At 49.7% G+C, this 20,995-nt stretch overlaps 1 long non-coding RNA gene across 1 annotated transcript; it reads left to right on the top strand.

Moving 5' to 3' along the window:
- Window positions 1–10,271: 10,271 nt before the first annotated feature.
- On the top strand, window positions 10,272–13,480 carry LOC130684775 (uncharacterized). Its single transcript, XR_008999101.1, has 3 exons — window positions 10,272–10,985; window positions 11,622–11,787; window positions 12,908–13,480. It is a non-coding gene; the product is annotated as an uncharacterized LOC130684775 (long non-coding RNA).
- Window positions 13,481–20,995: the final 7,515 nt, after the last annotated feature.

Raw genomic sequence — 20,995 nt, 5'->3', positions numbered from 1 at the left:
AAAGGTTTTTCTCCCAGAATCCGCCCCACGGGCTCCGGCAGTAGGCCGTGAAGTGTTGCTCCAGCCTGCGCTTGGTCCCCAGCCAGGGAGCGACGCTGTTCTGGGCCCTGACCACTGTCCCCCGAGGGGCTGGCAGGTGCAGCCCCGCCTCCAAGATGGCTGATGGTGCCAGCCAACAGACTCAGGATCTGAAGCAACTTGTCCCCAGTGACAACCAGCGGGTGGTAGAGGCCACATTCAAACACGGGTTTTAGCTTCCAGTCCCATTGTGGCCGGGGACCACAGACTTAGGGGCTGAAAGCAAAACAGATTTGTTTTCTTACAGTCTGGCGGTCTGAGCTCAAAGCGAGTGTCACAGGACTAAAATCAGAGTGTTGGCGGGCAGGGCTGCTGCCCCGAGCTCTAGGGGAGGCCCCTCCTCTGCCCTCCCGGCTCTGGGGGCTCCTGGCCACCCTGGCTGTGGCCCTGTCCTCCGGCCTCTACCTTCTCCGCTCCCTATCAGATGCCCCTCCACTCCTGCTTAACTGGACATCCGTGGTGACATGGGCCCACCTGGATCATCTCCCATCACAAGGTCATTGGTCACGTCTGCCAAGTCCCCTTTGCCACATAAGGCAACATTCCTGGCCCTGGGGTTGAGGATACGGACATCTGGGGTCATTACTCAGCCCCCTCCACGTCCCCCCACTGTACCCTCCCCACTCTCCCCATTGTTCACTATGGTTAAAGGAAACCCCATGAGCCACATTAAAACACAGACTGCAGAGGGACACGTGAGTCTGTCCTGTACTTGTCAGACAAAGGCTGTAATACACAAAATCAGCAAGACATTCTCTGAGACAAAACTGAGCAAGCGTCAGAGGTGGGCAGTTAATAAAAACAAACAACTGATGCTTTGAAAAGTTGTTCAATATCTGTAGTAATTCGGGGAATAAAAGTCAATGTCACGGGATTCTTTGCCTCTTGTCGCTGTGGCAGGCTTCACCCTGCAGGGCTGCAGTGCGGGGGTGAGAAGAGGCCCCAGCAGGGCGGACAGTACAGGCCTCCAGGGGCCGGGGCCAGTGCCCGCACCGAACTGCCAGCAAGACCCCCCGACGCCCTCATCAGCTCGGGTTGCCTCGGGAATCAGGGAAAGGTACTCGCTCGGGCAGCCTGCCTGCCCCCCAGCGGACTTTTCACGTCAGCTGCTACGCGTCCACTCCTGACAGTTCTGTTGAATTTTCTGTCTCCGTGAGGTTCTCCCAGAGTTCGTTCTCTCTGTTCTCCGGTTGGGGACGCATCTGTATTTCCATGGCTCTGAGCTCGTTGCCAGGTGGATTGCTTATCTCCATTTTGTCTGGTCCTTTTCCTGAGGTTTTGTCCTGCTCTTTCCATGGAACATAGTCCTCTGTCCCTCACCTTGACCGTTCCAATGATTAGGCAGGCCACCCGCGGCTCCTGGTCTTGAAGGCACTGGCCTTGTGTGGAGGTGCCCGTGGTGCAGGCCCCTGCCCGCTGTAGCCAGGTGCAGTGGGGATGCCCTGTGGTGGCTGCTGCAGGCACTGGGGGCGCAGGGCTGCCCCCACCCCCTGCCCAGGGTAGGAGTCACTTTGGAGGGGCACCGGTCCTGGCTCGGTTTCCTATGGTCCTCTGGCTCCCCAGAGATCAGCGGCTGATTTTCAAAGCCAGATGTCTGGGGGCTTGTTTTCCAGGGCAGGTCCCCAGGGCAGGGGTGTCTGGTGTGGGGCCCTGTGCCCTCACAGGGCAGACCCCTGGGCCATGCTGTCCCTCTCGTTTATGGGTCGCCATGCGGGATTTGGTGTCCACTGCTTCTCTGCTGCTCCTGCCTGTGTTGGTGTGGCTTTTCCCATCCTGCTGGCCTTCAGGTCATTTTCAGGGAGAGCTGCTCTGTGCAGCTGCAGCCCTGGTGTGCCCATCAGAAGAGGTGAGTGTGGTCTCCTGCTCTACCTTCACATTCAGTCTGGGAACTGCAACTATGATGAATAATAGTTTCTATTTTTTATTTATTTTATTTTATTTTTATTTTATTTTTTTATTTTTTTGAGAGGGCCTCTTTTATATTTATTGATCAAATGGTTGTTAACAACAATAAAATTCTGTATAGGGGACTCAATGCACAATCATTAATCCACCCCAAGCCTAATTCTCAACAGTCTCCAATCTTCTGAAGCATTATGAACAAGTTCTTACATGGTGAACAGTGCAAGGGCAGTCATCACAGAAACTTTCGGTTTTGATCACGCATTATGAACTATAAACAATCAGGTCAAATATGAATATTCGTTTGATTTTTATACTTGATTTATATGCGAATCCCACATTTCTCCCTTATTATTATTATTATTATTTTTAATAAAATGCTGAAGTGGTAGGTAGATGCAAGATAAAGGTAGAAAACATAGTTTAGTGTTGTAGGAGAGCAAATGTAGATGATCAGGTGTGTGCCTGTAGACTATGTGTTAATCCAAGCTAGACCAGGGCAATAAAACATCCACGGATGCAGAAGATTTCTCTCAAAACAGGAGGGGTGAGGTTCTAAGCCTCACCTCTGTTGATCCCCAATTTCTCACCTGTTGACCCCCCTGCAACTGTGCCTGTCTTAGGTTGTTCCTCCCTTGAGGAATCTTACCCGTCTCTGGCTAACCAGTCATCTTCCGGGGCCATACAGGGAGATGTGAAGTTGGTAAGTGAGAGAGAAGCCTTATTGTTTGAAATGGTTAGCTTTTTACTTCTTTGCATATTTATGCCCTGTGGCTTCTATGCCCAGCATTTGTCTTGAGGTATCTTTACCACTTGGAAGAATTATGATACTCGGTAAATTCGATATGAGGCACGAATTCTATTTAAGGGTTGTAATTAGGAAGGAAGAAGAAAAGCTATAGAGGTAGCAGACGGAAGAAAACATGGAAGGATTGATTATTTCTTTGACATATCTTCTTGTAGAGTAACTTAAGCATGTATAAGTTTTAAACTACTAATTAAATTGCGCACACACATTAACATAATAGGAGTACAGTTACATAACCAAAGCATACCTGTAATTACCAGCCATCTCCAGTGAAACCAAGAAAACCGGTTAGGCACCTTAGGCATTTGTGAAAACTTATCTATGATATGATGAATATTGTCTAACTGAATTTGAATAGTTTGAGAAAAATCAGACAAATTAAAACAACCCATTCCTGGGAACTGTTCACATCCCATATGTTCTTTTAACAGTAGATAGTCTGTAGTCGCAAGATTTTGGAGCGCTGCAACTTGCACTTCTCCTAATTCTTGGTTGAGTTCCAACAGTATAGATCCAGTCAAATTTGTTGTTTTACTGTATGCACAGGTCAGCTTAGATATCTCCTTCTTCATTCCCATGGCAAGTCCAGGAACTGGTGGGATGAGTGCATCTACAGCTGTAGCAGTGCGTGGATCTTTGTTGAAGTTTTTTGATGATCATCTTCTGGAATGACTCTTCCAGAGAATGTTGATGTTGGAATTTCTTCTTCATATCATATCTTAGTTCATTTTCGGGGTAGCCAAATTAGGCTTTGATCCTCTGTATAAACACAAACAGACCCTTTGCCCACACTTTGATATGCCCTTTATACCATTCTGAAGAACTTATTGGAGGTCACCACACAGGAACTGCTTTTTTTTATTTTTATTTTTTTAAGAGAAAGGAATATTATCAGAAAAATGTACTTCCGTAGCTGATCATCTGACACCCTTTAAATGATCAAAATTAAGGATATTTAAAGCATGCATTAATCGTTGATTTACAGTTAGTTTTATCCTATCAGGGAGTAATCCCCCTTTCCTTTCTTTTTTTTTTTTGTTATCATTAATCTACAATTACATGAAGAATATTATGTTTACTAGGCTCTCCCCTATACCAGGTCCCCCCTAAAAACCCCTTTACAGTCACTGTCCATCAGCATAGCAAAATGTTGTAGGATCACTACTTATCTTCTCTGTGTTGTATAGCCCTCCTATTTCTCCTATCCCCCCCATGCTTGCTAATCTTAATACCCCCCTTCTTCTCCCCCCCCCCTTATCCCTCCCTACCCACCCATCCTCCCCAGTCCCTTTCCCTTTGGTACCTGTTAGTCCATTCTTGGGTTCTGTGATTTTGCCGCTGTTTTGTTCCTTCAGTTTTTCCTTTGTTCTTATATTCCACAGATGAGTGAAATCATTTGGTATTTCTCTTTCTCCGCTTGGCTTATTTCACTGAGCATAATACCCTCTAGCTCCATCCATGTTGTTGCAAATGGTAGGATTTGTTTTCTTCTTATGGCTGAGTAATACTCCATTGTGTATATGTACCACCTCTTCTTTATCCATTCATCTACTGATGGACGCTTAGGTTGCTTCCAATTCTTGGCTATTGTAAATAGTGCTGCGGTAAACATAGGGGTGCATCTGTCTTTTTCAAACTTGAGTGCTGCGTTCTTAGGGTAAATTCCTAGGAGTGGAATTCCTGGGTCAAATGGTGGGTCTATTTTGAGCATTTTGAGGAACCGCCATACTGCTTTCCACAATGGTTGAACTAATTTACATTCCCACCAGCAGTGTAGGAGGGTTCCCCTTTCTCCACAGCCTCACCAACATTTGTTGTTTGTCTTTTGGATGGCAGCCATCCTTACTGGTGTGAGGTGATACCTCATTGTAGTTTTAATTTGCATTTCTCTGATAATTAGCTATGTGGAGCATCTTTTCATGTGTCTGTTGGCCATCTGTACTTCTTTTTTGGAGAACTGTCTGTTCAGTTCCTCTGCCCATCTTTTAATTGGATTATTTGTTTTTTGTTTGTTGAGGTGGGTGAGCTCTTTATATATTTTGGACGTCAAGCCTTTATCGGATCTGTCATTTACAAATATATTCTCCCATACTGTAGGGTTCCTTTTTGTTCTATTGATGGTGTCTTTTGCTGTACAGAAGCTTTTCAGCTTAATATAGTCCCACTTGTTCATTTTTGCTTTTGTTTTCCTTGCCCGGGGAGATATGTTCAAGAAGAGGTCACTCATGTTTATGTCTAAGAGGTTTTTGCCTATGTTTTTTTCTAAGAGTTTTATGGTTTCATGACTTACATTCAGGTCTTTGATCCATTTTGAATTTACTTTTGTGTATGGGGTTAGACAGTGGTCCAGTTTCATTCTCCTACATGTAGCTGTCCAGTTTTGCCAGCACCATCTGTTGAAGAGACTGTCATTTTGCCACTGTATGTCCATGGCTCCTTTATCAAATATTAATTGACCATATATGTCTGGGTTAATGTCTGGATTCTCTAGTCTGTTCCACTGGTCTGTGGCTCTGCTCTTGTGCCAGTACCAAATTGTCTTGATTACTGTGACTTTGTAGTAGAGCTTGAAGTTGGGGAGTAATAGTTTCCAAAGGACATGCATGCAGGGATGAAGTCTGTCCACCTGGCAACAGCACTCGTGGTGGGATGGTTTGTATGGCTTGTTTTTCTGCCTTTTTATTGAATACTATTTTGCAATAACTCCTCTGAGGAGTTGCATTATAGATTAGGAATGCTGGGTGTGGCTGGGACAGAACGAGGCCTTTGTTTTTAATAAAGTAGACCTTCCATCCTAAGGAGACCTGAGAGAAGAGGGAATTCTGGCCAGGGAGGTGTTTTCTGTGCCGGGATTTGCTGCAGCTGCCTCCCTGCTGTGGGGCACAGGAGACCTATTCCAGGAGGGGCAAAGGCTGGGTGTGGGTTCACCTGGCCCTCAGGTCTCCCTTTTGTGGTCTACTAGAGGACTTTGTTGGAAGTGGGTGGTGTTTGCTAAATAGGGACCCAGCTAGGTTCTCTGGCTAAAAGGTACAGTGTAGAACATTACATACAAACAAAGATGTCAGTTGGCGCTGCATGTTTATTTTCCAGAAAGGGCAGAGTCTTCTCACCCTGCAGAACCACACACTGCTCCTTACCGAATTCAAATTTTCAAATCTATTAGGAGTCATTTAGAAAGCATGCCCCGGTGTTGCATGGGAAGGCCGCCATGAGGGGAGACGGGGATGAGCTGGGTTTGGCTTCTAGGAATGCGAAGCCCTGCATCTGGCTGTTCACCAGTGGCCTGCAGAGAGACCTGCAGACATCAGCCAGCTCCTGGTCATCCAGGAGGGGCTGGGGTCAGCGTGATCACCTGGTCAAACGGGTTCTCCAGGAGAGCTCTTGGTGAGGGGCAGGTAACCAGGTAGCCTCAGCTAAGCACCAGGCCCCCCACTGGCACCTCTCTGGCCTGGATTTTGCAACAGCAGTCCCAACCCTGGCCTTTCTGCCTCCTGCCTCACTGTCCCATCATGTCCTGGTAGAACATGAGTCAGATTGTGTCACTGCCCTTCCCAGGACTGTCCAAGGGCTTCTCATGTGACAGAATAAAAGCCAAGGTCATTTCAAGGGCACACATGAACTGAGCCATGCCAGCGCCCTGCTGGTCCTCCAAGGCCCCAGGCGTTCTGCTACCTCAGGGCCTTTGCATGACCATTCCCCTGCCTGGAACCCCCTTCCCCTTGACATCCATGTGGCTCCCTGAAGGACCTTCAAGACTGTGCTCAAACATCACCTTCAAGTGATGTCTTCCTGAAAAGCTCCTCCCAGGACTTTCTGCCTTATCTTAATTCCTAGAACTTACAGGCAAGTCAGAATATAAATTACCAATGCATTTTGCTTATCTGTGTCCCCCCACTGGTATTCGAGCTCAGAGAGGGTAAATTTCCAATTATTTTTGCTTTCCATGTATTCCCATTTTGTTATCATCCCCATTTTATAGGTGGGGAAACTGAGGCACAGATCAATAGTGGGACTTGCCCAAGGCTCCCGGCTGACAAGCTGCGGGGCTGGGAGTCAGGCTCCGTCTGGCACCATCTGGCACCAGTGTGCCCATCACCACCTCTCCCTAGATCCGGGTCTGGTGGTGCTCGGTGACCACTGCTTAAATGGTGGGAAAGGAGATGCAGAGAGGGGCCAGATGAAGAGCTTCCCAGCCACAGATTGCAGCCCATTCCTGGGGCATAAAGTCACCCCCTGAAGGGCAGAGTTACATTTTACCTCCTGCTGTTAAAAGTTCCCCCAAGTTGAATGACTTAAACCAACAGTAAACATTAGGCCACAGTTTCAGGAGCAGCTTTGTGGGGAGGGAGAGGCATTCTGGCTCAGGGCCCATCTCGAGGCCACAGTCACGATGTCGGCGGGGCTGCGTCATCTGGAGGCTGGACGGGGCAGGAGGATTCGCTTCCAAGGGGCTCTTCCTGTGCTTGTGAAGTGATGCTGGATGTTGGTGGGAGGCCTCGGTTCCTGCCTGGGGATCTCGCCACAGGGCTGAGTGCCCTCACAACAGGGCAGCTGGCCCCCCAGGGTGGGCGAGCCCGGAGACCTGAGGCAGAGCGTGATGTCCTTTCTGCTGTGCCCTGGGGTTATGCTCCACCATGTCCCTTGGTGATCCAGGTCAGCACCGCTCGGGGGGAAGAGAGGTCCCCAGCCAGGGACAGCAGGGCCGCAGCGGCAGCTGGATCAAGACCCGTATGCAGGGCAGTGGAGAGGGGGTAGAAGTCGGGTGGGCGTGGAGTTGCAGGAGGAGGCAGGGGTGGGGGCCTGGTCACCACACTGGGGAGCAGCTTCCAGGGGCTTGTGTGTGGTAGCTCCCGCCGGCTTCTGCCCTCTGGCCTGGCACCTAGATGGTTCCCAGTGCAGGGACTACAGAAGAAGAAATGGCGCGTGGATAGGAAAGTGCACCTTGATTTTGCTATGTCCTTTGATTGTTATCTGCTGGCCCTGGGAGGCCTCCTGGTGTTTCTTGGAGCCTGAGGGTTGTCTTAGGGACCCCCTGACACAATTGCATATGTAGAAAATCCAAAGGAGTCTAGGAACAGCTACTAAAACTACTAAGTGAATTCGGCCAGATTGCAGGATACCAGGTCAATATGCAGAAACCTATTGTGTTCCTATCCTAGCAAAAAAAAAAAAAACAATCAGAAAATAGTTTTCTAATGCCATTTACTAAGGCATCCAGAACCACAAAACACTTAGAATGAAATTTAATTTAAAAAAAGTGCAAGGCATGATGTATACAGAAAACTACAAAATGTTTCTGAAGAAATTAAAGAACCTACATAATGAAGGGCTGGGTCATGTATAGGGCCACTCGGTCAGGTGACACGGCACCTCATACTCCAAAGGGGAACAAGGCCCTTTCCAATTAAAACGGTTTGGGCAAAAAAATAAATACAAAGGTTTGGATCATGTGAATACCCAAATGGAGAAAGGTGAATTTTGACTCCAATTCATGTCATACAAAAAACTGAGATGTAACATGTAAACCAGTGAAATCTTTAAGAAAAATAAGATGACTATCTTGGGTAGGCAGAGATTTCTTCAGCCAGACAATGAAAACTCTAACCACATACAAAACAGAAAAGGAATCCAACTTCAATGGAATCAAGAATTTCTTATTATTGAGAGAAAACATTTCGAGTGAAAAGGTAGCCCCCTAGGAGGGGAAGGATGTCTGCAGCGATGCCCCCGACCAGAGGGCTCACTCCGGAAGCCACAGGGGACACTCACCCACCGTCAGGAAGACTGGCAGGCTGCTTTTTAAAAATGAGGAGAGCTGAACACAGTGAGTGATACACACATGAAAATGTGGTCCATGTCACTAGCCATCAGGAAAACGCAAATCAGAGCTGGCAGAGCTGGTCTCCTCCACGGGAAGCAAAGACTCAGGGTGAGCGGCCTGCTTGCGGGTGAAGATGAGGGGCAGCTGGCCCTCACGTGACCATCGCCACCTGTGATGGGTGCCCCATGGCAACCCCTTGCAGAGCGAGCTGGGCAGCATCTTAGAGCTGAGCGTCCCTGTGCCCTTGGAGCCGGCACTGACTCCAGGCTGCCGCCCGGGGGTAGGACGTTCCTGCTCATGGAAAGACACGCACAGTGGCATTTTTCATAAATTGCAAAATTAAATTGCGAACAACCTGAATGTCTGTCAACAGTATAGTGGGTAAATGACAGAGCCTTCCGTGGGGGTCCACACAACAGCGGAGAAGAACCAACATGCCCAGTGTGGCCCCACCGCCCTGCCGGGCACAGTGCTGAATGAAGGAAGCTGGGCCCTGGGCTGAGTTCCAAAGACAGGCAAGATGACTGCACTAGAGGCCAGGGAGGCCACTCCAGGGGTCAGGGCAGAACCCCCCGGGGACACGAGATACTTCATCTGTTGACCCAGTCACCCAGGGGCAGCAGGCTGCACGCTTATCACGCGTGCACTCTGTCACCCGAACCCTGCATCTTTTTATGGAGCAAGCAAAGAGCCAGGCCGCTCATCCAGATGGACTGAAGGAGGCCGGGGCTGGGTGGGGAGTCCCAGCCGGTGCAAGGTGATGCTATGCGAAAAGTGTGGGGCCGGGCAGCTGCCGCAGTGGCCTTTGGGAGGGACCCTCTGGGTGCAGCAGGACAGAGTCCCTGAGTGGACTGACACCAGGGGAGCCTCTGCCCTGGACAGTGACAGCGCCCTCGCGCACTGACCTCGGGACAGGCCCTCTTCTGAGATCTTTCCCCACATTGAGTCACTCCCCACCCCCACCCTGGGAGGTGGGTCTGCTGCTCAAGATCTGTCCCACCTGCCTGGGAGGAACCCAGGTCATCTCCTGGCTGCAGGACTTGGAAGGGCACTCACCCTGGCCCCAGGCCCCTCTGCTTCCCCACCAAACCGGCACTGTCTCCTCCAGCTTCTTGTTTATAGCCTCCTGTCTCCTTATACATGGAATTCTGTTTCCAAACCTTTAGCTCTTGGAGCAGCAAATTTGGAGGAAAATGGATTCCCATTTGGGCCCTGGTCCGCAGTGGTGAGTCAGCATCCCGGGGGCTGTTCCAGGTGTGCACGGAGACGGCACCAGGAATGGGTCCCTGACATGCGGAAGCAAGGCTGTTATGGCTGACCCCCCCATCGTGGCACATGGCATGGCAGAACAGCCTCAGTGCCTCTAAGGCAGCCCAGGCTCCGGAAGCCCCAGTCACCCCCTGTTTTGTGGACAGCACCTGTCACCATGGGGTGTGAGCGGCATCTCTGCCTGAGCCACCCCTGCTCCCTTCCGTGCCTGATGGGCACCTCCTTCCAGCCCAGGTGCTGGGATGTCCTGTGCCAGGGGGGCTGGGCACGTGGGCCCTCCTCCAGTGAATGGCCTTCCCTGCCAGGGCTGAGGGATGCTGTGCCCCATAGCCAAGCAGGGAACACGAGGTAAGGGACAAAGGCTGGGTCAAGGGCTGTATGTGGGATGATTGATGGCTTTATGTTCCCTCTTGATGCTTTTACCTTCTTTCTCCAGCTATTGAAAAAGACTTCCTTCTGGGCGGGGATTCCCAACTCCCTGGGTGGCCCCGTTCAGCTCTGAAGTCGGCTGGAGTCTGATCGTCTCTGTGGGGGTGTGCACCCCTCCCAGGTCCTCAGATCAGGGCTCCTGGCAGGACACTTAAGAAAGTCCTTAGTTTCTGTGAAACGCTTCTATGCACAGATCAGTAAGTCTGCATTTAAGCTCAGGTTCTCCTAAGAAGGCTCCACCTTGCCTGCTTATGGCCCCTGGAAAAGGAAACTGTTGGCGTTTTCTCCTAAATGTGTATTTGAACTTCACAAGCACTTGTACTGTTCACCAGCGACACAGGCCAGGTAACCCTTCCAGAAGTGGGGAAATCCCTGACCAAGGTCTAAGGCTCAGTGGGGCAGGGGCTTGGTTGCACAACAGGAGTGAGACCCTCCCAAACTTTGCCAGTATGCTCTTCCCTCACCCCGCCTACGGGCATTGACCGGGCAGAGCTGACACTGGTCTGCTGCTGGGCTCATCAGAGATGCCCTCGGCTCCAACATGACCAGGGGACACAGGTGGAGGCAGAGACAGGAGCCACAGTGAATGTCAGTCAGCAGACAAGGGACCTCTGTGCCAGAGTGGTGAGCCTGAGGTCTGGATGATGGGCTCTGGGCTCAGTGCTAGAAGCCAAAGAGGTGAGTGAGAGGCTGGTTTGGGCGGAAAATGCTGGGAACTGGCATGAGTATTGTGTAACCTGAAAGAACTAGAGCTCTGCAAGCTTGAATATGTTGGGAAATAACATTGGCCAGAAACAATGTGTGGCACATAGTAGGTCTGCAAAATTTTTTTTGAATGAATGAATTGATGGAAAATCAAATCCACATAGGAAACTTCACAAGCCAAAAATAGCTCATTGTTTGTGTCTCCAGAGACCTACTCAGCCAGGAGCAGGCAAATGTTTTCTGAAAAGACCAGCTAATAATACTTTAGGCTTTGCAGGCTGCAGGGTCTCTGCCATAACTCCTCAGCTCTGCCATGGTAGTGAGAAAGTGGCCACAGATGACATGTAACAAATGTGCAGGGCTATGTTCCAATAAAACTTTATTTACTAAAACAGACCGAGGGCCGGGTTGGGCCCATGGGCCACGGGCATTGGCCCTCCACCGGACAGACGCTTCCCCTCTATGGGACAGAGACTGCCTCTTTGTGCCATCTCAGGACCCAGAACTAGGTTCTAGTTAAGTGCAAATGTACTGAAACTGCCTCTGCCTTTCACTATTGTACTTAAAAAATATTTTTTAATGTCATCAACCTACTATGCTTTGGGTTAGGGGTAAGTTGAAAGGCTGAAAAACCAGCTTTGCTTCAGAAGGAAGAAGATGTGAAACTATTTCTTTTCTGGAACTTGGATTTGAGAGCCAGACCCATGGGAACTGTGGTGTGGTGAACAGCTGCCAGGAGACCCCAGGGCATGCAGGAAATCATGCTGCCTTGAAGGTGTGTAATGCCCAGGCTGTGCTGTGTGCGCGCCTGGGGTGCAGGAGCTGGAGTCCTGGGTGGAAAAGACTAGGGCTGCCTCCTCACGCCAGTCTCTTCAGGAGGTTTTGTGTCGCAGACATGTATTCCTCCAGCCAGTGGATACTGAATTTTAAATATGTAAGTGTGATGCCCTGTGGACCAAACCAAGAAGTGTGGCATCCTAGGAGAACAAGATGATGTCCCTTTGGGCCACATTATTTAAATCATTGATCAACGTTTGTTTTGAGGAGAGGCTGAGCACTCTGAGGGGCACATGGCAAGTCTGAGCCTCCCCTGAACCACCCCTGGGTCCAGCTGGGTCCGCCTTGTCACAGGACAGTTTGTCAGGCATGTGTTGTCATGCAAACACATCCCTTGGCACCAATGAACATATATGTATCCACATGGTGGCATATGGAGTACCATGCAGCTGTGAAAAATGAACCATCACTGCATGTGTCAATGTGGGAAAATTGCCAACAACTGAACAAAATAAGCAAGATGGCAATGTCCAGGGTGATGATTTCACTTGCCTAAACTTCAAAAGCAGCAAAACCAAAGATGACCCTTAGGGAGCTATTCAGGTGTGGTCATGCTGTCAAGGAAATGAGGATTATGAACACAGGCTTCAGGGCACGGTGTCTCTGGGAAGGGGCACAGTGGGAGGGGTATACAGAGGTGTGGACCATATCAACACCTGGGTAGAGGGGGTTATAACTTAGTTACTGAAACAGGTAGTCATCTCTAAAATGTACATACATGATACATATATCTCATAGAAAATACCATCATAAAATGGCATGAAACAGAAATATAGAGTCCCTTGGCTGTTTGTATCTTGGGGCGCAGCACGCCGGGGGTAGGGACAGCAGCACAGAGCTGGGGAATCTCTCTTTCTAACCAGTAGGGTTGGCAGTTTGGTTTCCTAGTGGCTTCCCCTCTGGGTGGTGACCGCCTTGTGCTTATCTGACCACTGACTGCAGGCTCCCTGGGCCCGCGTCCCACCAGGCAGCCCTTCCCCACACCTGAGCTTAGTGCGGTGAATGCTCACTGACCGGGTCAGTTGCTGTACGACTCGCACATACTGGACTTTTCTCAGGAAAGCCTGGCCTTTGAAATCCCACACAGAGAGGGACCAACAACTGTCCAGTTTGCCCAGGACCGAGGGGTTTCCAGGGATGTGGCTCTTTCCACATCAAAACAGGAAGCCTAGACCAACTGGGATGAGTTGGTTATTTTGCTCACATTGTGAGCAAACAAAGGGGCTTGGTTTTGTTCTGACTGACTTCGTACCATAAAAGCACTTCAGACATCTTGCATGCCTTCTGCAAATGATTATTCTGGAGGGGTCCAGGGGAGTTTTGTGTAGGGCCTGAGGGCTTCAGCCCGGGCAAGTTCACTCAGGATTCAGTGAAACTGAAAAATGAATGTTGTGGGTAAAAGGGTTTATGCTCAGCTTTATTCCTGAAGTGGCAGGCCAAGCGCTAGAATCCTGCCCACCTCAGGCAAGTCGGTGCGCAGCAAGCCGGCTGTTGGCTCCAGGCCCCTCCGCCCCCCAGCAGCCGCAGGGCCCTGGCTGGAGTCCCTTGGGCAGAGTCATCACAGCCCATTGCCCACGGCTGTGCCCAGCCTGTGCCTGCGCGCACTGCACGTGCGCGGTGGGCAAGCCGACCGGGCGCAGGTGAAGATCCTGGCTGTAGAACTTCCGTTTTCTCTACAGTTTTTCCTTCTCTGCAGCCACTGAACACCTGCAACACAGGCCCGACCGTGGCTCCGGGGACTGTAAGTGTTTTGTTGAGTGACTCTGAGCTGGTCTCGAATCTTGCTGAGGGCAGATTACGTTAGTTAAATAAGGCTTTAGGTCAACGACTGCTTCCCAAAAGGCTGGGAGTGAGAGTGAAAGAAAATGCTTTTTAAACCGGGAATCGACTGTCAACGCCAGCTTTCTGTAAGCAGCGGCCATCGGCGCCCCCTGGAGGGCTTCTTAGGAGGAGACGCTGCTGGTTCCGCAGACGTGGGGAGGCCGGAGAACCGCATTGCTAAGCGGTGGGTCCTGCCGCTCTGCGGGCCACACCCCGAGAACCCCTGTCATAGGGCTGCGGGATTAGGTCTGGAGCAGTGCTGTCAACCTTCCTGTACAAGGGATCACACAGTGAGTATTTCAGGCTTTGTGGCCACCTGGTCTCAACTACTCAGCTTTGCCGTGCACGGTAGCCCCAGAAGCAGCCATAGGCAATACGTACATGAGTGAGAGCGTTCCGATAAAACTTGACTTACAAAAACAGCCTGTGGGCCAGTTTCAGCTCCTGGGCTGTAGTTTGCCAACCCCTGTGTGACTTTCTTATAAAATCCTTGACCTCTCTGTGTTCTCCGTGTCTCCTGTGCTGGAGGGCAGGTGGCTCCCAGCCAGCTGACAGCAGGCCGTGGAGGCCATGGGAAGGACTGATTGATTCAGAGTACAGCGGGCGTGTAGCAGAGTGTATGAGCTTCTGCTGCCTTACCACCAGGCCAGAACTCGGTGGCTCACAGCAGCAACCATCTTAGTGCTCACTACTTACAGGCCAGCCGGGTGGTCATTCTGGTCTAAGCTGGTTTGGTCTCTGCTGGGCTTTCTTGTGCACTGGAGGCCCCTGAGCAGATGGCCTGGCATGGGGTGACTGAAGATGGCCTCCCTCACGTATCTAGCAGGTGGTTGGTTGTGGCCGGGCGCCTCAGTTCTCCAACATGTGGCCTCTCCTCCGAGAGGCTAGCTCAGGCTCCTTCACGTGGTGGCCTTAGCATAGCAAGAGGGGATCGCTGGTCCTCCTGCTGGCTGACTGCATGTGGTACCCGCACAATCACGTGTTGTTGAAACGGGAATTACGTGGCCAGCCCAGGGTTAAGAGTGGGGAGGTAGGTTCCTTTGTAACGGGAGAAGCTGCAAAGGATGTATGGCTGTTTGCACTTGACTGCTCAGACTGAGAGGTGGGGTAGAAAACCAAGTGGCCTGGGATCGAGTTCTTGCTGCCGCTGCCCAGCTGGAGATCTTTATTCCTGTGATGACCCCCAGCCCCAAAGGGTTGCTGGGAAGCTTTAGTGAGTTTACCTAGAACTGTGCCTGGCACGAGAAAGTCCCCTGTGTGTGGAGGCTGTTATGAATCTCAGTGAACCCCACAAATGTAACAGCAGTGGGGGGCAAGGCAGTGAAGGCCCCCACGGCCCCCCAGAACGTGCCTTCCACGTGCTTCTCCAGGACTGCCCGCCACCTCAGATGCTGGGCTTTCACGTGCCCGCTCCCCTGTCTGGAATCTGTCGGAGTCCTCCAGGGCCAACTCACAATGTCGCCTTCTATATCTAGCCCTTATCACATTGAACTTAAAGTGATTTTTAAAGAACAAACATGCTCCTATAAGCTGGGGGCCCCTTGAGAGCAGAGCCAGTGCCTTGGTGGAGCACCCAGTGTTGATTTTGAGAACCTCCCATCACAGTCTCTTTAAGCCATTTGGGGCAGGTTTCTCCCCACTTTCTATTGGCAACATTGAAAGCCAGACAGGCTAATTTCCCATGGAGGGAGGACTTTTAACAGGGACTATGTAAACACCACCTGTTCTGTTCCCTTACGGCTATATGTGGTCTCTTCTGGGACATTGCCACAAGGAGCTTGGTGTAATTTTCTTAAGAAAAACAAACAGTAGCCACATTCTGTCAACCCTGCCTGCTTCCCAGGAGAAGAATGAACCCCATCCTGAGACATGGGGTGATCTGGCCCAACAGGTGGCAGGGGTGGGGGAAGGCGGGCTCCCCACACGCTCTCTCTGCATTTAGGAGGTCCGGAAGCCGGCTGGAGTAATACAGCGAGTCAGGATTCCGTACATGCTTGTGGTATTGAACTGCTTTATTATAAAAGGGAGCCAAGGTTGTAGACATTTTGCAGGGGCAGCAGACAGATACATCATTTTTTTCCCTATAAGGACCATTTTTAGATGGATTCCTTTTTTTTTTTTAAGTATCACTGATAGACAATCTTATGTTGGTTTCAAATATATATTTCAGTGGTTCAACAGTTACGCATATTATTGAATCCTCACCCCTTCTAGTGCGGTTACTATCTATCGACTTAGTAAGATTTACAGAATCATTAACTGTATTCTCCGTGTTGCACTACCGTCCCTGTAACCAACCTATATTGTGCCCCTTTATGCCGCTCCTCCCCCTTGGTGACCACTAGTCTCTTCTCAGTATTTGAGTCTACTGCTGTTTTGTTCCTTCTGTTTTGCTTTGTTGTTATACTCCACAGAGGAGTAAAATCTTTTGGTATTCGTCTTTCTCTGCCTGGTTTATTTCACTGAGCATAATATCTTCTAGATCCATCCATGTTGTTGCAAATGGTAGGATTTCTTTTTTAATGGCTGAATAATATTCCATTGTGTATATGTACCACATCTTCTTTAGCCATTCATCTCCTGATGGACACTTGGGCTGACTGAGATGGATTCCTTTTTAACAAATAGACTAGGTGAAGACATGGTTGTCTGAACTTGAGAGGTGAGAGATACAAGGATAAAAACAGTTACATACATGTCTAACTATTCATCTATTTACCTATTTATCATCTACCTGTCTGTTATATATCTGCCCATCCATCATCCACTCTACCCTTCCATTATCTATCCACCCATCCATCCATCCATCCATCCATCCATCCACCCATCCATCCATTCATTCTGGGCTCACATAACTCTTTACAAATACTTCAGACTACTGACTAACCTTCCAAATCTATGCCACTCCAACACCCTCTTAACACACATGCACACACACTATGCCGACCTCTGTCCATTTGAGATGCCCCAATTCCTCCAAATATCATAGGGATGAATCCTTGATGTGATCGTGATTGTTCCTTAGATATGTATGGTACTTTACAGTTTACAAAACATGTGCCTTTACATTAATGCCCTTCTGTGCAGCCCCATCACTCAGGCAGACACGGGACCCATCAGGCACACCCTGTTGCAGGTGTGAGGGGGCTGTCAGGCACAGTGCCTCTCATGGTGCAACAGAACAGGACGGTGTATGGGGACGACCTGCACGTGTTGGCCATTCTGATCTTTGACCTTATGATGGCATGGTTTAGAAGAAATCACTTTTGCATAAAAATGAGTGAAGCAATAACAGTATCAGATCCATTGTGATGGTTTCCCTGGTGAAGAAGTTATTTCAGGGATCTGGGAGATCTGGTTCTCACTGCTTCACTCCTTGGAATTGTCTTCCCGCCAGCTTTGGCAGGTCTGGGCATGAAGGCCTTTCCCTTTGTGCCAGTGGTTCTCAGCCACAACTATTTTGTATGCTGCCCTCTCCCCAGGCACATTGGCGATGTCTGGAGACATTTTTGGTTGTCCTAACTGGGAGAACGCTACTGGTATCTAGTGGGTAGAAGCCAGAATGCACTACACGTCCTCCAGCTTGTAGGACATGCCCACAGCTAAAAGCCACCCAGACCAAGGTGCCAGTCATGCCGAGGCTGAGGAGCCCAGCCCCACATGCTCACCTGGGCAGAGCCGATGGGCCCACCCGACAGGCTGGCCGAGAAGAGCTTCTGGCATACTCCCTCTGTCTGCATGGCAGTGTTACTTACTGCAGTACATTTACGCCACAGTCAGAACTCAGGGTCCCGGGCAGGGCAAGAGACTGTCCTGAGAGGGTCCCCGGCAGCCCAGTTCAGTTCCGCTGCAGACCTCCTATGCGAGGGCACTAAAAGACACAGCATTGATTCCAGCAAGGACGCTGGCTTGGAGGAGCCCAGGCCCGGACGGGAAGCAGGCAGAGAATCCCAGGGGAGAGGATGCAAGGACCAGAGGTCGGGGAGTAGGCTGCGCTCCGACTGAGCCAGGCTGTGCGGGTTCTGGACAACACTCCACAGCAGAGCCGTGGGCTGGGCCTAGGACCGCAGGTGTGAGGTGCCTGACTTCCCCTTCCCATCATTAGGTGCCAGCCAGGAACCTCCCAGCACCCATTTCTGAAGCACTGCTACTACCTGATCTGCCAGGGGCGCTGTCGGCAGGGTGAGCTCCCAGCGTGCGCTGTGCTGGGAAACGCAGGCTATTGAAGCGATGCTGCTGTTGCAAGTGAACACACAACTCAGATGTCCCAGGGCTGCCTTGTCAACCAGCCTGTGCATCTTTATGTTCGGGAGCTTTGTTCCATGCAGCGTATCGAAGAAACACCCTCTTGCCAGGCAGAGAGGTGGGGCACTGAAGGTGTGTGGCGGGTACCACTTACCCGGCGTCAACAATTCCACCCTTGACTCTGATAATCAGGTTGGACCCACCAGGGGGAGGTCTCTGAATGCCAGTACCAGGGTGTGAGAGGACTGTCCTGCTCAGCCTGTTACAAAGAGGACAAAGGGCCACGTTCCGTTTACAAGCCAACCTCATACACGACACACTGGTTGGTGAGGCTCCCGTTTCCTCATTCCTGAGCCACCAGTGATGGTCCCTGAACACAGAGGTCTCCACCTCATGCGCCTGCGGGGGCCACACAGCCACCATAGGTGGACACAGCAACGGCTGGCCAGCTGGAGAACTGACTCATGGGCCGTCCAGTGGGGACAGCCTCCACGCAGCTGCAGCCTGGGGACGCCATGGGACAGTGATGTCTTCGCTGCTACTCCTAAGTTCACCCAGACACCTGTTTCTTTCATTCTCTTTTTTTTTTTGAGAGGGCATCTTTCATATTTATTGATCAAATGGTTGTTAACAACAATAAAATTCTGTATAGGGGACTCAATGCACAATCACTAATCCACCCCAAGCCTAATTCTCATCAGTCTCCAATCTTCTGAAGCATAACGAACAAGTTCTTACATGGTGAACAAGTTCTTACATAGTGAATAAGTTCTTACATGGTGAACAGTGCAAGGGCAGTCATCACAGAAACTTTCGGTTTTGATCACGCATCATGAACTATAAACAATCAGGTCAGATATGAATATTCATTTGATTTTTATACTCGATTTATATGTGAATCCCACATTTCTCCCTTATTATTATTATTATTATTATTTTAAATAAAATGCTGTAGTGGTAGGTAGATGGAAGATAAAGGTAGAAAACATAGTTTAGTGTTGTAAGAGAGCAAATGTAGATGATCAGGTCTGTGCCTGTAGACTATGTGTTAATCCAAGCTAGACAAGGGCAATAAAACATCCACGGATGCAGAAGATTTCTCTCAAAACAGGAGGGGTGAGGTTCTAAGCCTCACCTCTGTTGATCCCCAATTTCTCACCTGATGGCCCCCCTGCGACTGTGCCTGTCTTAGGTTGTTCCTCCCTTGAGGAATCTTACCCGTCTCTGGCTAACCAGTCATCTTCCGGGGCCATACAGGGAAATGTACAGTTGGTAAGTGAGAGAGAAGCCTTATTGTTTGAAATGGTTAGCTTTTTACTTCTTTGCATATTTATGCCCTGTGGCTTCTATGCCCAGCATTTGTCTTGAGGTATCTTTACCACTTGGAAGAATTATGATACTCGGTAAATTCGATATGAGGCACGAATTCTATTTAAGGGTTGTAATTAGGAAGGAAGAAGAAAAGCTATAGAAGTAGCAGACGGAAGAAAACATGGGAAGATTGATTATTTCTTTGACATATCTTCTTGTAGAGTAACTTCAGCATGTATAAGTTTTAAACTACTAATTAAATTGCGCACACACATTAACATAATAGGAATATAGTTACATAACCAAAGCAGACCTACAATTACCAGCCATATCCAGTGAAACCAAGAAAACCGGTTAGGCACCCTAGGCATTTGTGAAAACTTATCTATGATATGATGAATATTGTCTAACTGAATTTGAATAGTTTGAGAAAAATCAGACAAATTAAAACAACCCATTCCTGGGAACTGTTCACATCCCATATGTTCTTTTAACAGTAGATAGTCTGTAGTTGTAAGATTTTGGAGCGCTGCAACTTGCACTTCTCCTAATTCTTGGTTGAGTTCCAACAGTGTAGATCCAGTCAAATTTGTTGTTTTACTGTATGCACAGGCCAGCTTAGATATCTCCTTCCTCATTCCCATGGCAAGTCCAGGAACCGGTGGGATGAATGCAGCTACAACTGCATCAGCGCCAGGATCTTTGTTGAAGTTTTTTGATGATCATCTTCTGGAATGACTCTTCCAGAGAATGTTGATGTTGGAATTTTTTCTTCATATCGTATCTTAGTTCATTCTTTCATTCTTTTGTTAATGAAAAATCTCGGATGTTAGAATGTTGAGCAACCAAGCCAATCTGTTCAAGCCAAAAAAATGGAGTTTATGTACAAGCTTCCAAGTTGTCTTCTCTGTCCTCGAGGGATCTTCTGGTCCAGGGGTATTCCTCTCCAGGTCCTGGGGGCTTTTCACTCTGCCTTGTTCCATATGGATCAGATTCAACGCAGGAGGCTCATTGCCTGATTCAGACTCCAAATTGCTGATCACAGAGTGTTGGGCATTAGACTATAACTATTCAAAGAGCTGCCTTTGAGGATAAAGTCACGCTGACCTCCATGCCCATCCCCCCACCACCTGCCCTTATCGGTCAGTGCATCGCCTGCTCGCGCTGGGACTCTGACCTCTCCGTGTCAGGGCTCCTTGACCCCAGGCGCTGGGCTCTCCTGGTGAGGCCCAGAGTCAGGAGATGTTAAATCTCCTTTGGCGGCAAGAGTCACTTCCTCCTGGTAGTTTGAGATGAAAGCGAATCCCCTTGAACAACTCCACACCCTTCTGGTGCGATGGTGGTAAACGTTCCCCTGGGAAGCTGGCTGGTGGGGATCATAGAAGCTCAATGCGCCATCGCTTGTAGGTGACATTTTATTTCCACACCACAGTTCATTAAATAACTGTGTTGGCTGAACAACTCCTGTTAACAGGCCTGGGGCTGGCTTGACCCTCCCGTAAACGGGATGAGGCGCAGGCCACGGAGAAGCAGTGTGCTGGGCATACGTTTGTTTGCTCAGCGGCCCTTTGCTGGGACAGCCATCTCCTGCGGTCCACGGGACCGCCCCTCCCACCACACGCATGCGCGTAGGACCCAAACTTGAGTAATCGGATTTCCAGGATGTGAAGGCTGGAGGGATGCACAAAGGGACAGGGGAAGATCGGAACAAGGCCGTTTGATGGCAAAGCCAGGAGGAGGTGCGCCCGACCTCCCTGAGAGGCCCCGCC

The sequence above is a fragment of the Manis pentadactyla genome, chromosome 9 (genome assembly GCF_030020395.1).
Source record: "Manis pentadactyla isolate mManPen7 chromosome 9, mManPen7.hap1, whole genome shotgun sequence".
NCBI lineage: Eukaryota > Metazoa > Chordata > Mammalia > Pholidota > Manidae > Manis > Manis pentadactyla.
Note: the sequence above shows the minus strand (reverse complement) of the source record. Positions and strands in the feature narration are given on the sequence as shown.